The 26777-nt window shown below is 40.2% G+C and overlaps 1 protein-coding gene and 1 pseudogene across 3 annotated transcripts in view; both read left to right on the top strand.

Annotated features, from left to right (window-relative positions):
• Positions 1-26777, top strand: part of AFAP1L2 (actin filament associated protein 1 like 2) — a 2783820-nt gene that overhangs the window by 1456474 nt on the left and 1300569 nt on the right. The window lies entirely within an intron of this gene.
• On the top strand, positions 24637-24768 carry LOC122789487 (annotated as a pseudogene).

The raw sequence follows: 26777 nt of genomic DNA, 5'->3' as shown, positions 1-26777 counted from the left end.
GCGACAACTAGTGCTTGATGTTCCACCGTGCTATACATCAGTATGACCATGTCATTATCCCTACACTGTGCCAGAGGCAACAACTGGTGCTTGATGTTCCACCGTACTATACATCAGTATGACCATGTCATCATCCCTACACTGTGAAAGAGTTAATGACTGTTGCTTGATGTTCCACTGTACTCTACATCAATATGACCATGTCGTTACCCCTACTCTATGCCAGAGGCGATGACTGATGCTTGATGTTCCACTATACTCTACATCAGTATGACCATGTCATTATCCCTACACTGTGCCAGAGACAACGACTGGTGCTTGATGATCCACCGTACTATACATCAGTACGACCATGTAATTTTCCCTACACTGGCCAGAGGCGACGACTGGTGCTTGATGTTCCACCGTACTATACATCAGTATGACCATGTCATCATCCCTACACTGTGTCAGAGGCGATGACTGGTGCTTGATGTTCCACTTTACTATATATTAGTATGACCATGTCATTATCTGTACACTGTGCCAGAGGCGACGACTGATGCTTGATGTTCCAACATACTATACATCAGTATGACCATGTCGTTATCCCTACACTGTGCCAGAGCTGATGATTGATGCTTGATGTTCCACCGTACTATACATCAGTATGACCATGTCATTATCCCTAAACTGTGTCAGAGGTGACGACTGATGCTTGATGTTCCAACATACTATACATCAGTATGACCATGTCATTATCCCTGCACTGTGCCAGAGGCGACGACTGTTGCTTGATGTTCCACCATACTATACATCATTATGACCATGTCATTATCCCTGCACTGTGCCAGAGGCAACGACTGATGCTTGATGTTCCACCGTACTATACATCAGTATGAGCATGTTATTATCCCTACACTGTGCCAGAGGTGACAACTGGTGCTAGATGTTCCACCATGCTATATATCAGTATGATCATTTCATTATCCCTATACTGTGCCAGAGGCGACGACTGATGCTTGATGTTCCAACATACTGTACATCAGTATGACCGTGTCATTATCCCTACACTGTGCCAGAGGCAACAACTGATGTTTTATGTTCCAACATACTATACATAAGTGTGACCATGTCATTATCTCTACACAGTGCCAGAGGCGACAACTAGTGCTTGATGTTCCACCATGCTATACATCAGTATGACCATGTCATTATCCCTACACTGTGCCAGAGGCAACAACTGGTGCTTGATGTTCCACCGTACTATACATCAGTATGACCATGTCATCATCCCTACACTGTGAAAGATTTAATGACTTTGCTTGATGTTCCACTGTACTCTACATCAGTATGACCATGTCGTTACCCCTACTCTATGCCAGAGGCGATGACTGATGCTTGATGTTCCACTATACTCTACATCAGTATGACCATGTCATTATCCCTACACTGTGCCAGAGACAACGACTGGTGCTTGATGATCCACCGTACTATACATCAGTACGACCATGTAATTTTCCCTACACTGGCCAGAGGCGATGACTGATGCTTGATGTTCCACAGTACTATACATCAGTATGACCATGTCATCATCCCTACACTGTGCCAGAGGCAATGACTGATGCTTGATGTTCCACCATACTACATCAGTATGACCATGCCTTATCCCTACACTGTGCCAGAGGTGACGACTGATGCTTTATGTTCCACCGTACCATACATCAGTATGACCAGTTTGTTATCCCTACACTGTGCCAGAGCTGATGATTGATGCTTGATGTTCCACCATACTATACATCAGTATGACCATGTCATCATCCCTACACTGTGTCAGAGGCGATGACTGGTGCTTGATGTTCCACTTTACTATATATTAGTATGACCATGTCATTATCTGTACACTGTGCCAGAGGCGATGACTGATGCTTGATGTTCCACTGTACTATACATCAGTATGAGCATGTCATTATCCCTACACTGTGCCAGAGGTGATGACTGGTGCTAGATGTTCCACCATGCTATACATCAGTATGATCATTTCATTATCCCTATACTGTGCCAGAGGCGACGACTGATGCTTGATGTTCCAACATACTATACATCAGTATGACCATGTCATTATCCCTGCACTATGCCAGAGGTGATGACTGTTGCTTGATGTTCCACCATACTATACATCATTACGACCATGTCATTATCCCTGCACTGTGCCAGAGGCGACGACTGATGCTTGATGTTCGACCATACTCTACTACACTGTGCAAGAGGCGACGACTGATGCTTGATGTTCCACCATACTATACATCATTATGACCATGTCATTATCCCTACCCTTTGTCAGATTCGATGACTGGTACTTGATGTTCCATCGTACTATACATCAGTATGACCATGTCATTATCCCTACACTGTGCCAGAGGCGACGACTGGTGCTTGATGTTCCACCGTACTATACATCAGTATGACCATGTCATCATCCCTACACTGTGCCAGAGGCTATGACTGGTGCTTGATGTTCCACTGTACTATACATCAGTATGACCATGTCATTATCCTTGCACTGTGACATATCCAGGTAGTGCTGGAAATCCTCTCTCATACCCTGGAGGACACTAACAATTTCCTGCTGACTCTGTGTGGCACTTATCTAAGCCTGGCAATGCCACTTCACATTTGCTGCTATGTAGCCACTGCTTTTTGTGTTTCCTGTGGTAGCTGTAACAAATTCCACTGCCTGTCTCCCCTTTGTAAACATGTTACTGTCAACACTGTTACTTGTGAATATCTGCCATCATACCCAAAGTTTTTGGATCGGGTTGGAGATTCTGTTGTAGAGGTGCAGAGGTTTTCTCCCTCTACAAGTGTGAGTGTAATGTCCACAGGTGCTTGACTTTTAGATGCATTGTTGCTTCCTGCAGAGTTACTAACATGCTGTGGGTGTGAGATCCTGCCATTAAATCTGGGAATTGTGTGCCACTTTCCTCAACATGCTTTAATAAATCTTACTTTGTTATATTCAACGTCATCATCATACTCCTCCTATTCAACAGCCATTCTGCTGATGATATCCCCCAGATTCATTGCTATAGTAGAATTACTTATATTTTTCTGCTGACCCTATAAGAAATTATTTTAAAACATTACTAATAAAGAAATAGCATACACGACTATATGCTTATTAAGGAGACATTGAGGAGACTTCCATGTACACTGCCTTCATTGTCATTCCATGTAGAATTAGAAGGGTCACTATTAATCGTGATTGTCATGTGTTTAATGTAATCATTCCTTGCCAGTATTTAATTCTCTATGTAAACATGTTACTATTTAAATAAATTTTCATGAGCAAATGAGCATTGCTGCTGACATCTGTAACAGCCAGTGTCCACCTCACAGCCAGTGTCCATACCACCTCTGATTATTCCAAGACCATCATCTTCTTTGTTATAGTCATCGCCATGGGTGTACAGGAGGTATTCCACATATGGTGTTAATTGGATAATTGTTGGAGTCCCTCCCCCTGTATTGGTACAGGCAATTGCATTCTGCCTCACCTTGGTTCTTGCATGTCCCACCATATCATCTGTCCTCTTCTTGCACTGCATTAATGTGCAGTTTTTGTCACCTAGTGCATTAATGTCCAGGATGACTTGATTCTAGGCTTTTGTCCTCTTAGCTTTGTTTGGGGTTTTCTTTACCAAACAGATGTTTCCCATATGTCCTAGGGGCTGCCATGAGGAAGCAATTTTTCTCATGGCTGAAGTTGTCCTTTCTCTGGCTTGACCCCTTGTTTTGCATCATTACTACATATGAAAAAAAGGCCAGTGTCATACACAAAAATCTGTTGATGTAGTCATCAGTCAAAAACAATACAACAATGACCATGTGAGCCTTACATCCTCCTGTAAAAAAGGTAACATAAACCCAGTAATTATATGCACATGCAAAATTTCACTCTAACAAAGTGAAGTTGTGCTATACTAATGTCTGCATAGGTTCATAGGTTATTACTAGGCTATCAGCCCTAGGCCCTATACAAGACTAGCCATAACAATTCCCTGGATATTTCTTCCCCTATGCAGTATCATAAATACATTTGATCAGAAAAGTAATCACTTTGTTAACAGAGTCATTCATCCCCTAGACTCATGTTCATGTATTCATGCTACTGTCATTTGTCATTCTTCAGTGACACTTAGAAATCTTCAGGTAAGGACACGTGTGTGCTCAGCCAACACCAAATTCTTACTGCCTCAGTACTTCACAGGTAAGACACAACAGGTGTGCACAATTAGTAAATTCCACCGAAGTACATGAGTTTTCTCCATAATCATTTAGCATTTCCCACTACTGCCGTAATGATTCCCCCTTACAAATAACAGCTTTATACTCTTCATTAAAGCCATGAGAATATGCCCAGCAAATCTGTAAAATAAACATTTCTTCAAGGTAACACTAATTTTGCTTCAGTTTGAAGTGTTTCATATTAAATTTCAATATTTTACTACTTTTTTCTCACTTTATGAAGTCTGTGGTTTCCTAAGTCATTTGCCACCTAACTTGAGTAAAATCAAGTTAATATGACAGTGCTAAATTATTTCACATATAGTCAGGTCTATTTATACGTTTTGATGCAGGTAGGCCATTTTACACTTAGCTCTATGGATCATAGTGCTCCGCAAATGTGTATGGCCACTTATGCACGTAAGTTTGTCTAGGCTGCTCAGGGACGTGGCCTGTGGTTCATATGAATGCATTGCAGAAATTGATGGAGTCCCAGCACTCCTTGGTAGTCCACATTATGCCACAGAAATGTCTGGATAGCCTCAGATGTGCTTGAATCTGAAGATATTCAGATAAAACAAAATGGAGTTATATGTATTACAGTTTGTACAACCATGAAGTATAATCTCTCCCCATCTAACTTCATCTGGCATATCTTCTCACCTCAAACCACTTGATACTTAATAAAAGTCGGTCATCACACATAGCAATATGTATTTATGCACCCCCACCCCCAAAAAACAATTTCTGCTGCTACATTGGAGACGTAAATGACATCCAGGTGGACTACTTCAAAAAAGATGGCTCAGGCAATGTACAGCAACAACGGAATTGTAAGGGATACAAAAGAAACATTATGATTGCATACTGTTTTTTATGCACCATATAAATGGAATCTGAATGTATTCCTTTGGGGGGGAAGCAATGTGTGTATGTCGAAGCATTTTGGGTTAAACCATATTTGTTAATATTAATAGTACCTGATCTGTTTTTCTTGCTGGTTAACTGGGTTTGGTGAGGACAATGCCACACCCCAGAAGGGGTGGTTCTAAGGCTTGAACCACAGACATGGTTATACCTTCTTCATTCTGCTTCTAGCACTTCTAATGATGGCCATCCCTGTGAAGGCATGAGGCCAGACTCCAAGTTGATCAGACAAGGAGACAAAAATTATAGTTTACCATCCCAGGGAACTGTATCTGGAAAAGACTGAGGTGTGCACAAGAGATTCTGAACTTCTGGCAGGAGTTGGGTGAGCACCTATCATCCCTGACAAGGTCATGCATTCTAGCCAGCAGATGCAATGACCTGCAGAAGCATCGGCCTCACCAGCTGGCTGACTGGGTTGATCAGGTAGAGGTGAGAAGGACTAAGGTCTATAGTAAGAACTAAATTATTAGTTTTTTGTAGGTCATGTTAAACATAGGTTTAAAAATATATATACAAGAAGGTTGTATAATTGAAGGTATTTGCTAGAATAAATATGTGCAAAAATGTACCTTTAATGTTAGTATAGTAATGCAAAAGAAAGCATAAATATATCTGTACACAGAACTGCATCTGAATACAAATATATGAACTGTTTGTGTTATAACATTATTGTCTGTATAAATACAAGTGTAGCATATGTCTGAGCAAAATAATAACCTGTATATGCATGTCTGTAAATCACAGATATACAGCTGCATGAGTACACTTGCAACTACTCATTCATACACAAAGGAAAAAATTTTGCATGTCCATATTTCTATTTAGTGTTGCATTGACTTAGTTAGTAGTTAAATTACATGCAACCAGTTTGTGTAGGTCAGAAAATAGTCATTCCTTCCACAGCTTTAAAGGAAAACTCCATCTTCTACTACAGTATAACTCATCTCTTAGGTTGCTTCTATCCTCACAGTATAGTTCCAGTATTGTGTAGGTACCTGAAACATGTTTGTACTTTATAAAACTTCCATTTCCCTGCCTTGGAATCAAAGGAAGAGAAAGACCTCCCACTTTTTCAAGGTTAACTTCTCACATAATTTGCAAAGGAATTTGTCTACACCCGAATGACATAAAACAGACAAAAAGAAATTTGAAGTTATGTACTGCTGACAGTCTCATACAGGTAATTAGTCTTGCTAATATCAGGAGCACAGGCTGCTATAAACAAGACATAGACGTGTGAAACTGTTTTCCATTTACTTTATTGCAGAGAGGACAGAATTTTCACTGATTCACAGCTGCTTCCAATGTAGCCATGCCTTTCATAGCAAAACAGAATAATTAGATCAATGGTTCAAAGGCAGTTGTCATCTCTTTTGACAAATTTACATAAGCAGCATTACATTATTGAAACACTAAGCTTGAAATGTTTGTTGTTTATGCTACTTTACATTTTAAGATGACCTGAATGTAGTATCTCAAAGATGCCTGTGACATTTAAAGATAATTCAGAAAATATTTTTTTCTTCTAATGCTTATAAAGTATCACCACACTTACCAAAGTGTGGAGGGAGGGGCTGTTAATTCATCTTGGACTACAAAAAGATACATTGAACAAAGGCCTGCAATTTAGCAACTGTTTTGGTTGCAGCTGTATAATTCCTTAGTATACTATAAAACAAGCCCTGAGACACACACATGAGGGTCATTCAAGAAATATAAGAAGCTGTCCTGTTACAGACAATATATAATATCATGTCAATGGCATGGAAATACACCACTACTTCCTTATGTCTAGCATGACTCATATAAAGCAGACTTGAAATGGACTATGGGAAAGAGAAAGGCCTGAGGAAAAATAAGATCACATTGATATGTCAAGCCCCAGTGACAGCCATTTTGCAGAAAACATTACAATTCTATAAGAAGCAGTGATGATGATTGTGAGATGTTAAAAATAGCTCAGAAAACAGAGTGAAAAAAACATTTTTTTTTTTGCTTTGAAGGTAGAGTTTTCCTTTAACTGTATACAGAAGGTGATTGAATTCAGTAAGGTACCACACCCTATTCAGAGATGAGGTTGCGAGAGAGTGGTGGATTTTGCAGTGGCAGGTGAATGCCCAGAACATACTGTACTGAGGAATGACTAGTAGTGCAAAGCCTTAAAATGTGACTGAGTAGCAGTTTTTGTTCGCAATATCCAAATACATACGAAGTAGTACAAAGCCTAGTATCCAAATACATACGAAGTAGTACAAAGCCTTAAAATGTGACTGTGAGTAGCAGTTTTTGTTCGCAATATCCAAATACATACAAAGTAGTACAAAGCCTAGTGCCTTTATTTGGTACTTTGTATGTACTTAGCACTTTACTTTAGGTGCTTTACACTTTTGTCCTAAGTTGGCATGTTTTTCAAAATGCCCTAGTTTTTCATTATTCAGGACTAATACCCTCCCGTTGTCTTATATGCATGTATATGCGGCAGCACTTTTGTGAATAACTGCTATGTAGCTGCAAACTCATGGACTATCAATACCTCCCATAATACATACATATATATATATATATATATGGATCTACCTGAGATGGTCGACAGGCCATATGATCAAAACTCATTTGGTTGACAGTTCATTTGGTCGACAAGCATGTTATGTGGGGGGCTTTGCCCCCCACCCCCCCAAGCCCCCCACCCCCCCCAACTATATATATCAACTCCAGGGTCGCACAATATTGGGGAGGGGGGCAAATCTGCCTGTCGACCAAATGAACTGTCGACCAAATGAGTTTCGATCATATGGCCTGTCGACCATCTCAGGTAGACCCATATATATATATATATATATGGATTTACTTCATAACATTGAAATATCAAAATACTGAAACCAAAATACTGAAAGCTCAAAATACTGAATACTCAAAATACTGAAACTCAAAATACTGAAAACACATATTATGCGTAAACTCAGCTTAAACAACATAAATCATAACAATTTCTACCAAATATATGCAGGGGGGCAAGCCCCCCTGCACCACCCATGTGGGGGGCTGCACCCCCACACCCCCTGCTAATTAAATATATCAACTCCAAGATTGCACATAGTGTAGTTAAGTGCAATCTTGGAGTAGATATAAATAATTAGCAGGGGGTGCAGCGGGGCTTGCCCCCCTGCATATATTTGGTAGAAATTGCTATGATTTATGTTGTTTAAGCTGAGTTTATGCATAATATGTGTTTTCAGTATTTTGAGTTTCAGTATTTTGAGTATTCAGTATTTTGAGCTTTCAGTATTTTGGTCTTCAGTATTATGAAGTTTTGTCATTTTCAGTATTTTGAAGTTTCAGTGTTATGAAGTGAATCCATATATATATATATATATATATATATATATATATATATATATATATATATACATATGTGTGTGTGTAATCCCGAAATATTGAAATCCTGAATTTTAGTATTTCGAAATTACATAGCCAAAAATACAAAATTCTGAAACCCACAGAAGTGGGAAATTGAAAATCCCGAAGCACGGAGATGTTAAATTAGTGCTGCTGCTGGTGCGGTGTGTGAATGGATGGGTGGAAGTTTAGGTAAGCATGTATGTGTAAGTGTGTTGGTTAGGGGCTTTAGTGTGTATAAGTGAAAGTTGTGACTGTGATGTGTGTGTGTGTGTGTGTGTGTGTGTGTGTGTGTGTGTGTGTGTGTGTGTGTGTGTGTGTGTGTGTGTGTGTGTATGTGTGTGCGTGCATATAACTCTAAATTGGTCCACGTTTAAGTCCTGAAATACCAAAATCTTGAGTTTTGAGATACCAAACTCAAAACATTGAGATTTCGGTATCTCAAAATTTAAAAGTGACCAAAAAAAAGCCACAGCTAAAATAATGTGTTTGGAGGGGGACAAGCCCCCCTGCACCCCCTAAGTGGGGGGCTGTGCCCCCACACCCCCTACTTAAATATACCAAATCTGAGATTGCGCTACAGTGAAGAGAACGGTAATGCTCCTGTTGCACTTACCATTCTCTTCATTGTAACATGATCTCAGAGTTGGTATATTTAAGTAGGGTGTGTGTGTGGGACACAAACCCCAAACCCCCACATGGGGGGGTGCATGGGGCTTGCCCCCCTGCAAACACATTAATTTAGGGGGGGTTTGTTTTGTTTTTTTTTTGGTCCACTTTTAAATTTCGAGACACCAAAATCTTGATGTTTTGAGTTCGGTATCTCAAAACTTATGATTTTGGTATTTCAGGATTTAAAAGTGGACCCAACTCTAAATATAGGTGTGTGGGTATATTTGATATGTGCACAGTCAAACTTGGTCCAAATACTTTCCATGATTTACAGTTTCCATTTAAATAAACCTTATCCCGTCATCCTGTGGGATTCTTCTCTTCTGTAGGAATTAACAGTTTGGTTTTGCTGGTAGTTGAAGGTGGGAGGGAGATATGAATGGAGAGATGGAAGCACAGATTACAGTTTGCAGTGCACTATTAAGCTGCTGGTTGTTATTTTCATTTTACATTTAGTGACTTCTCTTTTACTGTTCATGTTTTATGCAAAGGGAGAGAGAGATACGCATACTTTCTTGCACAGTTCCCTCTTTCTTCATGGACATAAACCAGTCCTAATCAGGGCTGATGTCATTCTCTCAGTATTAGGTAAGGATGAAAAATGCTTTCTTTCAGTTAGAATATTCCAAAAAAGGGAATGCAGTCATCAGTCACTCCATCACATTCACATGAACGTCACCTTATACAACTGCATGTCGCGCAGTTTAGACCAGTTGATTAAAACTACGATTTACTACAAAGTTTCATCCCATAGCCTTGGATTCCATTTCCTCAGTCATCATTTGCCTTTGTGACTGTATGTAACTCACTTAATCAGACAGTACATCCAGGGTAGTTTCATTTAAAAGAAAATCGGCATATCAAGAAATAATAAAACTATTGGAAATACAAAGGATCTCTTCATAAATGTTTTTAAAAATGTCTCTTCCTGTATCACAGAAAGGGAGTGTACCATTCTATATTCAAAAGTGTCTCACTGTTAAGGATATTAAACCACACAGTAATACTGTATCATTTCAGTGCATTCCTTTCAACTGTCCAGATTTTCACAGAATGCTTAGATTTTTGCATCATATTTTGATATGTTTCTCATACAATTTGTGGTTTACTAGAAAATCACTAAGGATTGAAGTCTTTAAATAATAACATACATTTGAGTTTCAGACTTCACATCCTTTAGAAAATGCATGCTAACAAAAATCTCATTGTTTTAACAACTTTTTAAGTTCATAGGAGTAATATGTAAAATCTGTCCCTGTTTTTGGGCCTTTGCCCCCCAGTATTTTAGGATTTTTAGATTTCTCAAGCTAAATGATTGAGAAGTACTGTACAGTACAAAACTGCATCTGTATCTTTTCATGTACAAAAGATGTAAATGATAGCAAAACTCCAAAAAGATGCACCCACCACACATTTTTTAAATGATGTGCATTTATAAATATATACTTTTGTGTCTTGTTCTGCTGATATGCACATTTTCATAATACATGTCATTTAATGGTGGTGTGCACATCATCTCCTGGTGGTGTGTACATTTTCATGATTTCTGTGATGTTCTGGTGGTGTGCACATTTTCATGATTTCTGTGACGTTCTGGTGGTGTGCACATTTTCATGATTTCTGTGACGTTCTGGTGGTGTGCACATTTTCATGATTTCTGTGATGTTCTGGTGGTGTGCACATTTCATGATTTCTGTGACGTTCTGGTGGTGTGCACATTTTCATGATTTCTGTGGTGTTCTGGTGGTGTGCACATTTTCATGATTTCTGTGATGTTCTGGTGGTGTACACATTTTCTTGATTCCTGTGATGTTCTGGTGGTGTGCACATTTTCATTATTTCTGTGATGTTCTGGTGGTGTGCACATTTTCATGATTTCTGTGATGTTCTGGTGGTGAGCACATTTTCATGATTTCTGTGATGTTCTGGTGGTGTGCACATTTTCATGATTTCTGTGATGTTCTGGTGGTGTGCACATTTTCATGATTTCTGTGATGTTCTGGTGGTGTGCACATTTTCAAAATTTCAGTAATGTTCTGGTGGTGTGCACATTTTCACAATTTCTGCGATGTTCTGGTGGTGTGCACATTTTCACGATTTCTGTGATATTCTGGTGGTGTGCACATTTTCACGATTTCTGTGATGTTCTGGTGGTGTGCACATTTTCACGATTTCAGTGATGTTCTGGTGGTGTGCACATTTTCATGATTTCTGTGATGTTCTGGTGGTGTGCACATTTTTACGATTTCTGTGATGTTCTGGTGGTGTGCACAGTTTCACGATTTCTGTGATGTTCTGGAGGTGTGCACATTTTCACGATTTCTGTGATGTTCTGGTAGTGTGCACATTTTCAAGATTTCTGTGATGTTCTGGTGGTGTCCACATTTTCACGATTTCTGTGATGTTTTGGTGGTGTGCACATTTTCATGATTTCTGTGATGTTCTGGTGGTGTGCACATTTTCACGATTTCTGTGATGTTCTGGTGGTGTGCACATTTTCAGGATTTCTGTGATGTTCTGGTGGTGTGCACATTTGTGCACATTTTCATGATTTCTGTGATGTTCTGGTGGTGTGCACATTTTCACAATTTCTGTGATGTTCTGGTGATGTGCACATTTTCACGATTTCTGTGATGTTCTGGTGGTGTGCACATTTTCATGATTTCTGTAATGTTCTGGTGGTGTGCACATTTTCATGATTTCTGTAATGTTCTGGTGGTGTGCACATTTTTATGATTTCTGTAATGTTCTGGTGGTGTGCACATGTTCATGATTTCTGTGATGTTCTGGTGGTGTACACATTTTCATGGTTTTTGCGATGTTCTGGTAGTGTACACATTTTCATGATTCCTGTGATGTTCTGGTGGTGTACACATTTTCATGATTCCTGTGATGTTCTGGTGGTGTGCACATTTTCATGATTTCTGTGATATTCTGGTGATGTGCACATTTTCATGATTTCTCTAATGTTCTGGTGATGTGCACATTTTCATGATTTCTGTAATGTTCTGGTGGTGTGCACATGTTCATGATTTCTGTGATGTTCTGGTGGTGTACACATTTTCATGGTTTCTGTGATGTTCTGGTGGTGTACACATTTTCATGATTCCTGTGATGTTCTGGTGGTGTACACATTTTCATGATTTCTGTGATGTTCTGGTGGTGTGCACATTTTCCTGATTTCTGTGATGTTCTGGTGGTGTGCACATTTCATGATTTCTGCGATATTCTGGTGGTGTGCACATTTTCATGATTTCTGTGGTGTTCTGGTGGTGTGCACATTTTCATGATTTCTGTGGTGTTCTGGTGATGTGCCCATTTTCATGATTTCTGTGATGTTCTGGTGGTGTGCACATTTTCATGATGTCTGTGATGTTCTGGTGGTGTGCACATTTTCATTTGATATCTGTGATGTTCTGGTGGTGTCCACATTTTTATGATTTCTTTAATGTTCTGGTGGTATGCACATTTCATGATGTCTGTGATGTCCTGGTGGTGTGCACATTTTCATGATTTCTGCGATGTTCTGGTGGTGTGCACATTTTCATGATTTATGTGATGTTCTGGTGGTTTGCACATTTTCATGATTTCTGTGATGTTCTGGTGGTGTGCACATTTTCACGGTTTCTGTGATGTTCTGGTGGTGTGCACGTTTTCACGGTTTCTGTGATGTTCTGGTGGTGTGCACATTTTCACGGTTTCTGTGATGTTCTGGTGGTGTGCACATTTTCATGATTTCTGTAATGTTCTGGTGGTGTGCACATTTTCATGATTTCTGTAATGTTCTGGTGGTGTGCACATTTTCATGATTTCTGTAATGTTCTGGTGGTGTGCAAATTTTCATGATTTCTGTAATGTTCTGGTGGTGTGCACATGTTCATGATTTCTGTGATGTTCTGGTGGTGTACACATTTTCATGGTTTCTGTGATGTTCTGGTAGTGTATACATTTTCATGATTCCTGTGATGTTCTGGTGGTGTACACATTTTCATGATTCCTGTGATGTTCTGGTGGTGTACACATTTTCATGGTTTTTGTGATGTTCTGGTGGTGTGCACATTTTATGATTTCTTTAATGTTCTGGTGGTGTGCACATTTCATGATGTCTGTGATGTTCTGGTTGTGTGCACATTTTCATAATTTCTGCGATGTTCTGGTGGTGTGCACATTTTCATGATTTCTGTGATGTTCTGGTGGTGTGCACATTTTAATGATTTTTTTAATGTTCTGGTGGTGTGCACATTTTCATGATTTCTGCAATGTTCTGGTGGTGTGCACATTTTCATGATTTCTGTGATGTTCTGGTGGTGTGCACATTTTCATGGTTTCTGCGATGTTCTGGTGGTGTGCAAATTTTCATGATGTCTGTGATGTTCTGGTTGTGTGCACATTTTCATAATTTCTGCGATGTTCTGGTGGTGTGCACATTTTCATGATTTCTGTGATGTTCTGGTGGTGTGCACATTTTAATGATTTTTTTAATGTTCTGGTGGTGTGCACATTTTCATGATTTCTGCAATGTTCTGGTGGTGTGCACATGTTCATGATTTCTGTGATGTTCTGGTGGTGTACACATTTTCATGGTTTCTGTGATGTTCTGGTGGTGTACACATTTTCATGATTCCTGTGATGTTCTGGTGGTGTACACATTTTCATGATTTCTGTGATGTTCTGGTGGTGTGCACATTTTCCTGATTTCTGTGATGTTCTGGTGGTGTGCACATTTCATGATTTCTGCGATATTCTGGTGGTGTGCACATTTTCATGATTTCTGTGGTGTTCTGGTGGTGTGCACATTTTCATGATTTCTGTGGTGTTCTGGTGATGTGCCCATTTTCATGATTTCTGTGATGTTCTGGTGGTGTGCACATTTTCATGATGTCTGTGATGTTCTGGTGGTGTGCACATTTTCATTTGATATCTGTGATGTTCTGGTGGTGTCCACATTTTTATGATTTCTTTAATGTTCTGGTGGTATGCACATTTCATGATGTCTGTGATGTCCTGGTGGTGTGCACATTTTCATGATTTCTGCGATGTTCTGGTGGTGTGCACATTTTCATGATTTATGTGATGTTCTGGTGGTTTGCACATTTTCATGATTTCTGTGATGTTCTGGTGGTGTGCACATTTTCACGGTTTCTGTGATGTTCTGGTGGTGTGCACGTTTTCACGGTTTCTGTGATGTTCTGGTGGTGTGCACATTTTCACGGTTTCTGTGATGTTCTGGTGGTGTGCACATTTTCATGATTTCTGTAATGTTCTGGTGGTGTGCACATTTTCATGATTTCTGTAATGTTCTGGTGGTGTGCACATTTTCATGATTTCTGTAATGTTCTGGTGGTGTGCAAATTTTCATGATTTCTGTAATGTTCTGGTGGTGTGCACATGTTCATGATTTCTGTGATGTTCTGGTGGTGTACACATTTTCATGGTTTCTGTGATGTTCTGGTAGTGTATACATTTTCATGATTCCTGTGATGTTCTGGTGGTGTACACATTTTCATGATTCCTGTGATGTTCTGGTGGTGTACACATTTTCATGGTTTTTGTGATGTTCTGGTGGTGTGCACATTTTTATGATTTCTTTAATGTTCTGGTGGTGTGCACATTTCATGATGTCTGTGATGTTCTGGTTGTGTGCACATTTTCATAATTTCTGCGATGTTCTGGTGGTGTGCACATTTTCATGATTTCTGTGATGTTCTGGTGGTGTGCACATTTTAATGATTTTTTTTAATGTTCTGGTGGTGTGCACATTTTCATGATTTCTGCAATGTTCTGGTGGTGTGCACATTTTCATGATTTCTGTGATGTTTTGGTGGTGTGCACATTTTCATGGTTTCTGCGATGTTCTGGTGGTGTGCAAATTTTCATGATGTCTGTGATGTTCTGGTTGTGTGCACATTTTCATAATTTCTGCGATGTTCTGGTGGTGTGCACATTTTCATGATTTCTGTGATGTTCTGGTGGTGTGCACATTTTAATGATTTTTTTAATGTTCTGGTGGTGTGCACATTTTCATGATTTCTGCAATGTTCTGGTGGTGTGCACATTTTCATGATTTCTGTGATGTTCTGGTGGTGTGCACATTTTAATGATGTCTGTGATGTTCTGGTGGTGTGCGCATTTTAATGATTTCTGTGGTGTTCTGGTGGTGTGCACATTTTCATGATTTCTGTGGTGTTCTGGTGGTGTGCACATTTTCATGATGTTTGTGATGTTCTGGTGGTGTGCACATTTTCATGATGTTTGTGATGTTCTGGTGGTGTGCACATTTTCATAATATCTGTGATGTTCTGGTGGTGTATACATTTTCATGATTTCTGTAATTTTCTGGTGGTATGCATATTTCATGATGTCTGGAATGTTCTGGTGGTGTGCACATTTTCGTGATTTCTGTAATGTTCTGGTGGTGTGCACATTTTCATGATTTCTGTGATGTTCTGGTAGTGTGCACATTTTCATGATTTCTGTAATGTTCTGGTGGTGTGCACATTTTCATGATTTCTGTGGTGTTCTGGTGGTGTGCACATTTTCATGATTTCTGTGGTGTTCTGGTGGTGTGCACATTTTCATGACTTCTGTGATGTTCTGGTGGTGTGCACATTTTCATGATGTCTGTGATGTTCTAGTGTTGTGCACATTTTCATGATTTCTGCAATGTTCTGGTGGTGTGCACATTTTCATGATGTCTGTGATGTTCTGGTGGTGTGCACATTTTCATGATGTCTGTGATGTTCTGGTGGTGTGCACATTTTCATGATTTCTGTGATGTTCTGTTGGTGTGCACATTTTCATGATTTCTGTAATGTTTTGATAGTGTTCATGTTTTCATGATGCCTGCCATGTTCTGTTTTTTGTGCATATTTTCATGATGCTATGCTGTCTTTTGCTGCTATATAATGAAAGTATGCGTTTTCATCATAGTACCAAAGCCTGTATCCCTGTTGTATTCCAGGAGTGAACATTACTCACTGCTGATTGCAAGTCCTGGATATAATTACAAGTAAACATTTCTGAATTATTTTTTAAAAATTGCTCAGATGTCACATATTCTGAAGTCGTGTTGCTGTCAGATTCAGAGATTGAAGGACAGTGACACATTTTAGAGTGATTATAAGAGCCACAGTATAAAATTAAGCATTCTTGTTGTATCAGAAAGTATGTCTCAGTTATTTACTGAAAGAATAAATGCATTTACTACAAATCTTACAAATGTGTGTCCTTTTTTATCAATCCATGGCTATTTATGTCTGACTTTTAAAAAAGGAGAATCTGTGCCAAAAGGACATAATTATATAATAGTGCTGTTACCGAGAATTTTGGCATCTTTGTTTTATTTTCCAAAACAGTATTGTCTCATTTTGCATTTTCAATCTAGTGACATTTGAAAAATAATTCTTTTCAGCAGTGTTTTAAAAACGGCATGCATCGTTTTCCTGTCTGAGGCTGTATTTTTATGGCAGCAGTCCATCCCTTTCCTGGCATCACACATTTAAGCGCACCTTCTACTGCAGTGTCTAGATGGCAGAAAAGTTTGGAGTTGCCCACCCACTGTCAGTTTTCTTTTCTAGAGAATTACTATAACTACAGATTTTTAACATGTAAGAAAAATATCTTATAATATACTCTGTGAAATGACTGAGTTGTGCATTCTAACTACAATATTATTACTAACTACGTTCTTAAACTGCTGAGCTTTAACAAAAACAAAAAAGAAGCAAATATATGATTGTTTTTACAGTGCCTTGTGACATTTAAGGATATGGCTTAAAATAAATGTACTGGAAAAGAGTGATTAGTGATGTGCCAGGTTAAATTCAGAATTTTGTAATGACTGGTGAGGTAACGTTCCAAATACATGCTTGATATTTGAGAATCACTTCCCATCAGTATTCTTAAAATGGAGGTTCTGTTTGTCATGCTCAGTGTGTCACAGAAAATAAATTGATAAAATTGTTCTGAATGCTAAAATACTGGAAAACAATATAATTTGTACTGTTGTGAACCACTATTTGCTGGAAGTGAGCTAGCACTGAGAGTTCATAGGTCAGTTCTAGGCTAGCTGTCCTTGTGGAATTTTTTTTTAAGTGAAGTTAATTTTTCTTTCAGGGGTGAAAATCAAATGCTGCACCTTGCATTTATGAGACAAACACTTTAACATTATGCCAAACCCTAACCCAGAAGACTGATGTGGGAATAGAACCCACAAAGACACAACAATCAATCATACAATTACTTCCTGTACCTAGAATGCTACCCTTTAGCTGTATTGCATTTTAACAAGTTTCTTTTGGCTGTTGGCTGCTTCTGCTTTGCTATAATTTCTGCTGCATTCCTCGACTTTGTCCTTGTTTGTACAGAGTTGTGTGATGTTATACATTATGTACTTGTTTGTACAGAGTTGTATTATGTTGTATATTATGCCGCACTTTGGTAGCACATTTTGTGGCTACTTTTCCAAAATTCCCCTTCCAAGTGATTAGTTGTTTTTACTATTGGCAAATGTGCTCATTGGAGCTTTTGAGCTGCTTTTAACTACGGTTTAAGTGCGCTCTGAGCAGCAGTGTGTTGCTGTTGTACCTGCTGTGTTATTGTCTCATGGTTTCTGCTGCTGTTCTTGCTTGTTTATACCTTAAACTTCTAGTACCTGTGATTGCTACTAACTTGATTATTGCAACTTCTTGCACTTAAGATCCCTTGCACTTATCGACTAATCCAGTGATGGCAAACCTATGACGCATGTGTCAAAGGTGACACATGCCACAATGTTTTGGATGACACTTCAGCAATGACCAACACCCAAGTTAACAGAGACACTGCTTTTGCATTCATTGCTCATGTGAAGTGCACTGAATTATTTTGCGCAAGGAGCTTTTGACACACCAAACCCTAAAGGTTCGCCATCACTGGACTAATCTAAAATGTATTTGGGGGCATGTAATCTTTCACAGGATGTAGACTCACTTGGCCAAAATAGAAAACCAACCAACCAATTTGCATCCTTTCTGTTGCCATCGACACAGCAAGTGGTGTTCCTAGTTACTGTAAGAACTTATTCACACACAATGAACTATCACTTGATATACTTAATGTAATCTATCTGACATGGTCCATGAGTTCCACTTCTACCAAACCAACATATGCTAAGGCTTTCAAAAAGTTACTTCCTTAACCTCACAGAACCAGAAAGATAAATTTTCAGCAAAAATCTGCTAACATAACCTCAGCCCCCTCCACCTCACATATAGTAAAGGGTCACCAAGCTGTATACAGTAAACTCTCTACTAAATCCAAGTATAAATGTCCTAATTTAATTAATGCCATTGTTGGGCATGCTGATGTCATGCTTAAGAGTCCAGATAAGAACAGGGTGACAGTTGTTACTTTGGCACTATGATCCCCAGTGTTATAAGGGCTTTTTAGTCCCTCGCATTGGTCAAACATGAATACAACATCATGATAGTCCATGTGGTATGAATGATGAATAACTTGAGCCGATCAACCCTGAGGGGCATACAGAGAAACATGTTGGATCTCAGTATGCCCATGTCAAATGCAGGTTAGACTCTAGTCCTGAGTGGAATCCTAACTTCACCCAGGCTGGATGCCCTAATGTAAAAAAAACATAATTGTCTTCCATAAGTATTTGGTGGCATTCTTGGGTGGGGAGACAGTGTGCATCAGTTTCAAATTACATGGTAGATAGACGAACATGCTTTGCAAGGGATGGCCTACATCTTTCATTCCATGACTTGAATGGCCTGCACCTTTCATTCCATGGCTTCCACTTACTGGTCAAAGCCCTTGCTGCCTTATAGTGCCTTTTAAGGGAGAATCTGGCTATTCCATATTCAAACCCAGCAGATAAAATTACAAAAAATTCCCATTCTAACCATATCAAGATTGTTGTTCTCAATCCCAGAAGTCTGAATAATAAATTGTATGATCCGGACACCTTCTGCAAGTTGAGCACATCCATGTCTGTATGGCAAACTGTCCATAATTTTGTAGAATGTCCATATTTTTGCCTTATAGTTTTTCTCTGTTGCTCATATAATTTGTGTTTTCTGGAAAATCATTCAGGATTAAAATCCCTAAATAATAAAAGATGTTTGAGTTTCAGACTTCATAGCCATTGTAAAATGTTCACTAATGCATAAAGTATTATAACAACTGTCTAGGTTTATAAGAACAATTTAAAATCTGTCCCTGATTTTGGGCCTTTGTCCCCACCTCCACTCCCACCGTCATTGTCCAGATTTCTTGTGTTAAGAGGTTGAGGGGTATGCTGTAATCATAACTGAGACTTCATTTCATTGTAAAGATAGCATTCCTTCCTTGTCTGGGTTTTGCACTTACATGCTTTCAGACTTGATGAAGACGGTGGGTTTTTTCCATAGTTGCCATAGCTGTCTCCTTTAGAGACATTCTCCATCACCCAGAAACCAAAATCATTAAACTCTAACATCCTAAACAAAACAAATTATCAATTTATAGCCTACTGTAAGGCACCCTGCATATCCTCAGATGACCATGAGACATTGCAACTGTACTCTTTGAAATAATAGAAAATATGTTTATGATGAGTGATTTGTTATCCATGGATAACTGCTGCATCTAAACCTCAACCGTTTGGTATTCAAAAGGATTCCTGGACTTACCAACTGATAATTCCCTCGAACAAACATTAAACCAGTCCACTGGGGTGAAACATTCCTGACCATGTCCTTGAACAGGTTCCAAACTTATAGTGTTGCCATACCTGGTTAAATTCAACAAGAGACAAGACCATCTCCTTTAAAGCCTTAAACATCTGTCAAACAATTCTGAATTTAAGGACTGCAAATAGGCAAACCTACTCAAGAGCCATGAGGCGGTCTCATAACTCTGCTTGTGATATATCAACCTTCTCATGCAGTATTAGCTATTACTTATGTAATGCAGTTTTCTCCCACTTAAAAATAAAATAAAAAGTGTGTAACTCTTGTAGTCACCAATAGAACCAAATATAATTGGAAATTTAAAAACAAACCACCTTATTGGACCAGCTGTATAAATAAGTCTATAACAAATGTAAAACAAAATCTAAAATCTTATAATAAATCTAAATATATTCGCACTAAAGGCTCTGTCAAAAAAGTGAGCAGAGAATTAAAAGTCATCACTATGAAGATCAAACTGAAACCCAAACTTATACTAGCACTTAAAGGCAAGGATAGTTATAAATCCTTCTCTAATTACATCACTAAATTAAGCCATAGCACCCAGCAGTACTCTGAACTAAACCAAAATGGCATCATTCACTCATTCTGGCCTAAAAGACACAGCTAATACACTTGCACAGAAATTTACTGCCAGCTTTACCACAGCAAAAGTTACTGAAATTCTGGAAATTCCTGAATCACTTACTTCCCCCTCAAGATCATCAAGCAGCATGTCTTAACTGCTCTCTCAACAACAAAAATGCTACTTCCATGGAGCCAGACAATTTACTTGGATGCCTAATAAACAGTGCTGGACACGTCCTTGTGGAACCCCCTCCCAAACTTGTTCAACTTAAGCTTAGCCGGAGGTTCTGACCTGACATATGGAGAGCAGCTGTTGTTATGGGCCTTCATAAGGGGGGAGGGGGCCTATCACAAGGGTGGTAGTGGCCTATCACAGATCCTGGGAACTAAGAGATGCATCAACCTAGCTAGTCCAATTTGCAAAACCATGGAACTCATCATATCTGACTTCGTAACCTGCTCCATCATAAACATCATACAGCATGACCCCTGGAGTTATGTTTTGTCAAAGGAAGGTCATATCAACTTAATTCAGTAAACTTCTTCAAGACGGTCATAGAAACATTGGATAGTGGTCATTTAGTCCATGTAACCTATCTGGAGCTAGTCAAATTGTTTGACATCCCCACCTCAGTATTGTAAATAACCTAAATGTAGACTTTACATGATATCATGGAAAGAAAACTAGCTGAAATGTAGAATCTATCCAGTTAAAATGTCAGATACCACATCAGAAAGTGAGAAAACAACTAACCATGTACCCCAGGGCTTAGTACGGGGATCCCCTCCTTTGTTAGTATGCACTTTTCTGACTTCCAAGGCATAAGCGTAGACATATAGCTACCTTAGTTTGCCAGCAACTGTAAACTGGGTATTAGTGCCTGATCATGCCTTCATAAAGTATATTTACAGCAAGAACTAATCCTTAGAAACCAACTGTGTGCTAACAGAGGGCTACATTAAAATGGGAAAGGTGCAGAGCTATTGCATTGGTAAAAATATTTCATCCTCAACTTACAGTGTAGCCAGTAGCCCACTCCAAACTGATATGGTAGTCAACAATCTTGACACCTACCTCACTTTTAACCAAGAATCTTGACACCTATCTTACTTTTGACCAAGAATCTTGACACCTATCTTACTTTTGACCAAGAATCTTGACATCTACCTCACTGTTGACTAAGAATCTTGACACCTAACTCACTGTTGACCAAGAATCTTGACACCTACCTCACTGTTAACCACCATGCAGGATCAGTAGTCAGTAAATCCTTCTACTTAGTACAACAGATATCTAAAGGTATCTCATCTAGAATGAAAGAAGTTATCATGCCTATGTAACTTTGCTCGAATCAGATCACCTGTAGAGTGCCATGCCCTTGGGTGTATACCTATGCAGACACATCACACAGCTAGAAAGACCCCAGCAGGTCCTAACTAAAAGATTACTGGTCTAAATAACAGGCTTAAATCTCTGTCTCTATACTCAGTCTCTTAGAGACTCTTCCGTGGACATCTATGTCTTGCATTCTGTGCCGTTAAGGACACATCCATCCTAGTCATTTACATCTCTACAAGATAAATATTCCGCTAACACCAGAGCTATAAGCATTCAAATCTCCACCAACATATAAATAGAATAAGCTGGTGGGACAGACTTACTACTCAATGTTTACCCATCCCCAGAATAAATTGCTCTTGCATATTAAACTTAGTAAAATGCTTTCATCCTTCAAGTTGGAATTTCATGATCAGATGGGCATCTGCAAAGTCATCCCTGATCTAACCTCCTTTTCCTTTCTATAAGCACGTGGTACATCATGAGGAATGCGTTTCAGCAAGGCAGAAGTGTACTGGTGATTTCCTTGTCATTAAATTCCTATGATCCTGTAATCTGCGTGTCAGCATTACAGTGGCAATGTAAATAAGGCAGGAATCTGGTGAAGCACAAGAGAGGGCAACAGAATGCAGGTCATTTAAGGTACTGTCACTGCAAAAGGGTGACTCAGAAAGCTGAATTAAGGATCATTTTCAGTGACTTCAGGAAGCAGACCAAGCCATGATGATTAGAAACATGATTATCTGTTTGATGCACTTTAACTACAGTGCAGTTTTAACAGGCTCAAAAAGGCAGATCAGATGTGTGGCTACATTAAGCTGTACAACTCAAATAGTTATCACCTTAATGCTTGTAGTACGAGTTATAAATCTGACATCCTAAAGGGCTGGATTTCACAGTGTCGAGAAACAACCAGAAGGTTGGCTCTTATATTGTGGGGTAACAGCTAGAAGGATAGATCTCATAGCGTGGGGTAACAGCAAGGGCTGGATCGTATAATATACGGTAACAGCCAGAGGGCTGGATCTCCTAATGTAGGGTAACAGCCAGAAATTGGAGCTCATAGTGCATGGTAACAGCCAGAGGGTCAGATCTCATAGTGTGGGGCAACAGCCAGAAGGCTGGATCTTATAGTATAGGGTAACAGCTAGAAGATAGATCTCATAGTGTGGGGAAACATCTAGAAGGCTGGATCTTATAGTATGGGGTAACAACCAGAGGGTCAGATCTCATAGTGTGGGGCAACAGCCAGAAGGCTGGATCTTATAGTATAGGGTAACAGCTAGAAGATAGATCTCATAGTGTGGGGAAACATCTAGAAGGCTGGATCTTATAGTATAGGGTAACAGCTAGAAGATAGATCTCATAGTGTGGGGAAACATCTAGAAGGCTGGATCTTATAGTATGGGGTAACAGCCAGAGGGTCAGATCTCATAGTTTGGGGTACAAGTTAGAGGGCTGGATCTACTAGTGTAGGGTAACAGCCAGAGGGCTGGATCTCATTGTGGCGGGTTACAGTTATGGCATTTACTGAATCTTACCTTAAATCTGACTTCTGACCTATACTGTGCTATCTCTGAGACGTGTCACTCATTCTTTTGAGACAGACTTGGACAATGAACTGGTAGGGTGTGATGGAATCTAAAGCAAATCTAGAGCTACTCATAGGCATTACATTGTATAATATATAGAAGCTTCTAGTAAACTTCTGTTTCAAACCTCACATTGGCTACCAGCAATGGTTAGTATATAAGCAGGATCTAAGTGACACTGCAGACAATGTAATTGGTAAAGAGGTCTGTCTGCATAGTCTGAAGTAAATTCATGGCCATACATCTCAACTGTACAGATTTTCACAGAACGTCCCGATTTTTGCCTCATATTTGTGGTTAGGTCCTCTTAAAATCTGTAGTTTTCTGGATGTTTGTGACAAATCAGTGAGGATTGAATTCCCTAAATAATGACAGGCATTTGAGTTTCAGACTTCATATCCTTTAGAAAATGCATGTTAACACAAACCCTTTTATTCTAGCAATTTTCTAGGTTTATAAGTGCAATATTTAAAATTTGTCCCTATTTTTGGGGCTTTGTCCTTCCATCATTTTTGGCTTTGTCCAGATTTTTTGTGTTAAGAAGTTGAGAGGTATGTTCAGGAATCCCAGTGAAAATGTCAGACAGAGGAAGAGGAAACAAAAATGACACAGCAGAACTTTGTACTGATACAACTCTTGCAAAGCGGTTGTGTGAGGAATGTATAACTGAGGAGTTATGACTACAAAATGATTTTTGTAGTTATTCAGTGATTTATACTCTGAAAGTGTATGTATAACAGCAAGTGTTTTTTTTTTCTTCCGGGAGGCTAATGACCGGCTGTGTGGTGTAGAGAGGTGGAACGTTTACTACAGTTCAACCAACCAGGGTTTGATTAGTGACATGAGTGCTGGAACAGCCAATCAGGAAGATAATTTATTTATTATTTATTTATTTATTTTATTTAACATTTGTTTACCAGGAAAGTCCAACTTCGAACAAAGCCAATTTTCAGCGGATGCCCGGGTAGAAAAGCTCTAGATGTATGTCTTTGCAATGTAGGAGGAAACCAGAACAACTGGAGAAAACCCACACAAATGCAGGGAGGACATGCAGACTCCACACAGAAGGCAGTCCAGCTGAGAATCGAACTAGAGAACCTCTGGCTGTGAGGCAACAATGCTACTGCTGCACCACTGCGTGGCCCATATACTTACCTCGAAGGGGGAATACCGCGATCAAGAAGGTGGTTTCCCTAGGGTGAGGCTCTTCCATTGCATATTTTGGCTGGGTTGACCACTGTGATTTCCCCAAATGTGGGAAACTCAACTGCATAAGAATGGGGGAGGTTGACTAGTATGTCTTGGGGTATATCTTGGGGTGCATCTGCTGCCAATGCATCCCCACTAGAGACTAGATAATTAACAAGACCCCTCTGTTTAAAGTGACATAGCTGCCCAAGAACCTTCATCATGAGTGATGACATCATGCCATGCCCACAGGAAGCTCAGTCATGGAGTATTTAGGCACCATATAACACACATCAGTGCTACATAGCAAAAAGCCTATAGCAACCAAGTTGTAATGGGCTAAAGTGATTTATGCAGGCAAATGATTTGTGTAAAACAATACAGAGAGGCTTTTTTATAACAAGAAGTTATTTACTGATACTTGCAATTAATTTACTTAAAAGCTGTTCAGACGACATATAGGAACTCATTTATACCACACACACAAATGAGTGACTTTTCCTGTATGTTTTACTGTCTTTTGAAGACCGATTCACTGCAATCCATTTGGATGAGACTAAAAGAGTGAACAACTTGCTGAGAGATTTATAACTTACCCTGAGCTTTATTTCTATGGATTAGGAAGAAGTGAGAGGTTATAGTAGGTCCCCACATAGACAGTGTGGAAGGATCAGCCCTCCCCGTAACATGGACCTTCAGTGAGGTCCCCACATAGACAGTGTGGAAGGATCAGCCCTCCCCATAACATGGACCTTCAGTGAGGTCCCCACATAGACAGTGTGGAAGGATCAGCCCTCCCCGTAACATGGACCTTCAGTGAGGTCCCCACATAGACAGTGTGGAAGGATCAGCCCTCCCCGTAACATGGACCTTCAGTGAGGTCCCCACAAAGACAGTGTGGAAGGATCAGCCCTCCCCGTAACATGGACCTTCAGTGAGGTCCCCACATAGACAGTGTGGAAGGATCAGCCCTCCCCATAACATGGACCTTCAGTGAGGTCCCCACATAGACAGTGTGAAAGGATCAGCCCTCCCCGTAACATGGACCTTCAGTGAGGTCCCCACATAGACAGTGTGGAAGGATCAGCCCTCCCCGTAACATGGACCTTCAGTGAGGTCCCCACATAGACAGTGTGGAAGGATCAGCCCTCCCCGTAACATGGACCTTCAGTGAGGTCCCCACATAGACAGTGTGGAAGGATCAGCCCTCCCCGTAACATGGACCTTCAGTGAGGTCCCCACATAGACAGTGTGGAAGGATCAGCCCTCCCCGTAACATGGACCTTCAGTGAGGTCCCCACATAGACAGTGTGGAAGGATCAGCCCTCCCTGTAACATGGACCTTCAGTGAGGTCCCCACATAGACAGTGTGGAAGGATCAGCCCTCCCCGTAACATGGACCTTCAGTGAGGTCCCCACATAGACAGTGTGGAAGGATCAGCCCTCCCCATAACATGGACCTTCAGTGAGGTCCCCACATAGACAGTGTGGAAGGATCAGCCCTCCCCGTAACATGGACCTTCAGTGAGGTCCCCACATAGACAGTGTGGAAGGATCAGCCCTCCCCGTAACATGGACCTTCAGTGAGGTCCCCACATAGACAGTGTGGAAGGATCAGCCCTCCCCGTAACATGGACCTTCAGTGAGGTCCCCACATAGACAGTGTGGAAGGATCAGCCCTCCCCGTAACATGGACCTTCAGTGAGGTCCCCACATAGACAGTGTGGAAGGATCAGCCCTCCCCGTAACATGGACCTTCAGTGAGGTCCCCACATAGACAGTGTGGAAGGATCAGCCCTCCCCGTAACATGGACCTTCAGTGAGGTCCCCACATAGACAGTGTGGAAGGATCAGCCCTCCCCGTAACATGGACCTTCAGTGAGGTCCCCACATAGACAGTGTGGAAGGATCAGCCCTCCCCGTAACATGGACCTTCAGTGAGGTCCCCACATAGACAGTGTGGAAGGATCAGCCCTCCCGTAACATGGACCTTCAGTGAGGTCCCCACATAGACAGTGTGGAAGGATCAGCCCTCCCGTAACATGGACCTTCAGTGAGGTCCCCACATAGACAGTGTGGAAGGATCAGCCCTCCCCGTAA

Source organism: Protopterus annectens, chromosome 14.part0, assembly GCF_019279795.1.
Source record: "Protopterus annectens isolate FY-2018-M chromosome 14.part0, PAN1.0, whole genome shotgun sequence".
Classification (NCBI taxonomy): domain Eukaryota; kingdom Metazoa; phylum Chordata; order Ceratodontiformes; family Protopteridae; genus Protopterus; species Protopterus annectens.
This window is presented reverse-complemented; position numbering and strand designations above follow the sequence as displayed.